The sequence below is a fragment of the Chrysochloris asiatica genome, unplaced genomic scaffold (genome assembly GCF_000296735.1).
Source record: "Chrysochloris asiatica unplaced genomic scaffold, ChrAsi1.0 scaffold00126, whole genome shotgun sequence".
Lineage (NCBI taxonomy): Eukaryota > Metazoa > Chordata > Mammalia > Afrosoricida > Chrysochloridae > Chrysochloris > Chrysochloris asiatica.
The window spans coordinates 8391433-8396788 of NW_006408644.1; positions in this window are offsets into that span (position 1 = coordinate 8391433).

Consider the following 5356-nt stretch of genomic DNA (forward strand, 5'->3'; position numbering starts at 1 on the left):
CACATGGACTGTTACTACAAAAACAAACAAGTTGCTTGCCCAGGAAACATCAAGGCAAGTAGTCGGGTTCCCTCAGTGCAAACCCCCTTCCAAAACTAAGCCTCAACGGAAATGCACGCACTGATTGGTGACCACACTCATCACTGATAGGGGGAAGAGAGGTAAAAGCAGCAATGAAGCGACAAGCTAAGCCCTACAATGTTTGGTGGGCTTCTGTGGACCCGGGTGGAGACCTGGTTGGCCAGCAGTATGGGAAGACCCAGGGACTCTTGGGCCCAGAGTCAGTAGCGTGGTCACAGAGGGCTAGAGTGGATAGTGAAGCTACCAGCTGATAGGAAGAGAGGGCATATGCACAAGAACACCCACACTTGCAGACGGTACCCACTTGACCTGGCTTCGATGACTGGATGATCAGAGCTCAACCAGAGAAGAAAGAAGAGGAAAAAAAGAATAATCTGATACAATTTGATGAACTTGACCTACACCTATGGATACAATAACTCAAAAGAGGGAACTAATCCTTACAGCAAAAATCATTCCCACCCACTCCACACACAGAGTAGACAGAGATGGGCAACTTGGACATTGCCTACCCAAAATGGGGGGCGGACTACAAAGGCAGGAACTGACTGGTTTATAAGCTTTCAAGAGGGGACCTAGAGCTAGGGGGCATGGAGGAAGGCAGAATCTCCAGTGAGTACTATCCAATCTGTCTAGGAGGAGCTGATGAAATGAAACGCAGATGGGTCACTTGTGATACAATAGTGAATAATTGTTATCGGTGCTGAGTGTAAGGGATGGAAATGTAAAGGTAGACGTTTTATAGCAAGGAAGGGAGTGATTGACTCTCCAGTCTAGGAGTGGAGGTCTCTGGGACCATCACCGGAGGGTGGGGGGGTAGGGGAGCCGAGAGCAGGACCCTACCCAGAGAAGCAGTGAGGCCCGAGATAGAGGCAGAGACAATGACGTTGAGTGATGAAGCGGCTGGGGACTTTGTATCCAGAGAGGGAGAGGGACTGTGTGCTGAAGACTGAGGGGAGAGGGGGGAGTGTAGGGGGCGGGTTTGTAGGGTATACCCTTAGGTTGGTTGATGATTCATGGAGGGGACTGGAACCATGGCAATGAAACGATATACGATAGAATGACTGTAAAACTAAAGTTCTCTCATGTAAACTATCATATAATTCACAATAAAACAATAAAAAAAGAAAAGAAATATACTCACCACTGAACCAATAAATAACAACCATTTAAATGAAAAAAAAAAAAGTTATTGGAAAAATTCCAGTATCTTTTCATTCTATTTAATTCCATTTTTCATTAAGTTTTTGAAGCTCTCTTATACAGGTGTTGTTGTTAAGTGCTGTCGAGTCAGTTCCAACTCCTGTAACGTGTTTCCCAGGAGGAGCTGATGGGTTTTAACTGCTGACCCTGTGGTTCACAGTCCAGAGCTGATCCTACAGCACCACACCAGGAGTACTTTATACAGGTAGCCCCCAATTTATGACAGGGCTCTGTTACAATAACTCCATCAGAAATCTGTTCTGGTGTAAGTTGAATGTCTCTTTTTGTTTGTTTGTTTGCTTTTAGTTTTCATTATTATTGCCTTTCACTATCAGTATCTTTATACATCATAACATTGAACACCTGCAAATGAATATCTGAGAACTGTAACATCAACAAAGTACCCACTGCAAGATTGTATGTGGTACATATTACCAATTAGATGTAAAAAACAAATTAAAAAAAAAAAAAACACCAGATGATCTTAAGTGTGGTTCATTGTAACTTTAATGTGTTATAAGTCGGGGACTACGTACACTGCAGATATATATCAAAATCCTGTTGTCCCTTCAGTTCACCTGATCAGTACATCTGAATCCTGGTTTGCCATATCTAAATTGTCCTTTCCATATATACCTGTGTAGCAGAAGCTGCCATAATTTTATTGGATAGGCATTGCCTTTTCTAGAGTAATATTTACGTAATAAAGATTTGACATGTTGTCATTGTTAGGTGCCATCGAGTTGATTCCTACTAACAATCCTATGCACAACAGAACAAAACACTGCCCAGTCCAGCACTAGCTTCACAATTGTTATTACACTTGAGCCCATTGCTCCTGCAACATAGTTTTAAAATTAGAGCACACATTGAATAGCTAGTGGCTTACATGCTTTTGTGTTAAGATATTAAAAAATGTAATGGTTTAATTGTCAAGCTGTGTTAGCATTTCTTATATAAGGACTGTTGTTGTGTGCCTTCAAGTCGGTTCCAATTCATAGCAACCCTGTACAGAGTTTCCGAAAGTAGCTGGTGAGTTTGAACTGCTGGCCTTGCAGCTAATGCAAGTTAGCAGTTCGGTGCTTATTGTACAGCACCACACTAGGACTCCTAAGTACTGAAGATAGTATCTTTCCTTTATAATCACAGGATCCATCTCTTTTGCCCTTTGTGCAGTGGTCAGTTCTCCCATGTTTGCCTTCATAGTGGCATCTCACTATGGCTAGAGTAACATCCTGGTGCATACTCTGATCTGCTCTTCTGCTGGCTCACTTCCTGTGTAATGTGTCAAAGGTTTGAGCATTGCTTTGAAACATTTGGTTTTAGGGAAGCCAATTACAAAAAAAAAAAAAAAAAAACTTAAAGAAAAAAAAAAAATCCTTAAGTGGATTTTTATTGCAGAAAGTATTAGTTTCAAGGATTTCGTTTTGCTTGGCTCCACAATCAACACCCATGGAAGCAGCAGTCAAGAAATCAAATGTACTGCTGCAAAAGACCTGTTTGATGGGTTAAAAAGCAAAGATAACACTTTGGGGACTAAGGTGTACTTGACCCAACTCATGGTATTTTCAACTGCACCATATGCATGTGAAAGTTGATAAACGAAAAAGACAGACTAAAGAAGAATTGAAGCTTTTGAATTATGGTGTTGGCAAATTATTAAACACACCATGAATTGCCAGAAGAACAAACATATCTGTCTTGGAAGAAGTACATCCAGAATGCTTCTTAGAAGTGAAGATGATGAGACTTTATCCCATGTGTTTGGGGCATGTTACCAGGAGAGACCATTCCCTGAAGAAGGACATCATACTTGGTAAAGGGCCAGCAAAAAAGAGGAAGACCCTCTATGAGACAGATTAATATAATGGCTGCACCAACGAGCTCAAACATAGTAATGAATAAAGATGGCACAGGACTAAACAGTGCTTCTTTCTGCTGTACATCAAGACACTGAGTCAGAACTGACTCAACACCATCTATCAACTACAAAACCAGTCTCCTAAGCTGGATACTGTTGATTTATCTTGTGATAGATATAAGAATTTAAATTAACTATCTGAAGAAGTCCTTGGCTATTTTGATAATGTTAATAGTTATTCCTTTTCACTACTGTGGTTGTGACGGGCTCTGCTATTCTTTCCAAGGAATAGCAGCATGTAGTTTCTTTTCTACAAACTTTTCAAGATGTCCCTCTTGATATAATAAACCTAAAGAATGCCCTTACTGCCCAATGGATTTTAAAATGAAGTATCTCCATCTTTTGACTTCAGAAGATGTCAACAAAATAATGCTAAAGAAGTGTATGGTGTCTTTAAGAGAAGCACAATTAGGTGGTCTTTGGATAAAAACTCAATGCAAGCAGCTGAGGATTCTAGACTCATGAAAAGAGAAAGGCTGTGTGCAGGCAGCCAGGTGCTGGAGGCAAGCAGGAAGGCTTGCAGAATGTGTCCTTTGATTAAGATTATATATTCCTGAGTGTTTTTGTGTACATCTCCCTCCCCCCCCCCAAAAAAAAGAGGGAATAGAAGGAAATACTGTTGAATGATGATGCACAGAGATTGTAATCATTGCAATGAAATGATGAGTGTAAAACCGGTGTTCTTCCATGTAAACTATCATTCAATTCACAATAGAAACTTAAAAAAAACACAATGTAGTGAGATTATTTTTGTAAGGTATCAATGAGGAAACTGGTGTTAAAAAAGGGTCAATAGCTTCCCATTATCCCATGCAAAAGCTATATAGAGTTTGACTTGTAACTAATTCAAACTCCTTATGAAGACTTGTTATTAAAAATTTAAAGTTGTTACCAACTGAGGTAGGAAATTTCCACTGGAAAGGACGAGTAGACCAGCCTGGAGTGGCTAAAAGACCAGAGGATACTCTATGAAAGAAAGACCAGCAGGAAATATCCGAAACAATAATGGCAGTCTGATCGATTACTACAAGAACAAGTAAGCCTGGGAGTCATCAAGGCAAGTAGTCGGGACCGCTCAGAGCAAACCCACTTCTGAGACTGAGACTCAAGGGCAATACATGAGCAGGCATGTGGTCTGGCTGGGGGTAAAAACAGCATTGAAGTTGTAAGCTAAGCCCAACTACATTCAATGGACCACTGTGAAACTGAGTGGAGACCTGGATGGCCAGCAATCTGGGGACTTCTGGGCCCAGAGGCAGTGACATGGCCATAGAAGACTAGAGCAGAGAGTGAAGCGTCCAGCTGATATGAAGTGAGGGGAGATGCACGAGAACATCCATACCTGTAGATAGCACCCACTTGACCTGGCTTCAATGGCTGGATGATCAGAACTCGACTAGAAGAATAAAGAAGGTATGGGGGCGGGGAGGGAAGAGTAACCTGCTACAATTTGATGAACTTTACCTATACTTATGGATGTAGCAGCTCAAAAAAGGGAACAAATCTTTACAGCGAGGATCACTCCCATCCCCTTGGTATGCAGGGTTGACAGGGATGGGCAACTTAGACAATGGCTACCCAAAATGGGGGGGGGAGGCTATAAAGGCAAGAAGTGACCGACTGGCTTACAAGCTTTCAAGAGGGAGCCTAGTTCCAGATGGGGCGGGGTAAGGTAGAATCACCACTGAATGAATTCCAGTCGGTTGGGACCAGGCTGGCAAAAGGAAATGGGGAAAAGATCCTTGTGGTACAATAGTGAATTGTCATCAGGACTGACTGTGAGGGTAGGAAATATAGAGGCAGATGTTTTTTTGACAAAAGGAGAATGATTGATTTTGCAGCCCAGGAGTGGAGGTCACTGGAACCATCAAGTGAGAAGAACTGAGAGCGGGACCCTACCTCGAAAGGCAGCGACACCAGGGATGGAGGTGGACAGATGGAACAGCTTGGTACATTGGACTCAGGGAGGGAGAAGGGCTGTGTGTTGGCAGCTGGGGAGCAGGCCTGTGTGGTGTACCCTTTGGTTATTTTATGATGCATGGAGGGGATTGTAATCATTGCAATGAAATGAAATACGGTAGGATGAGTGTAAAGCTGATGTTCTCCCATGTAAACATCACAATAAAAACTTTAAATATATATATATATATA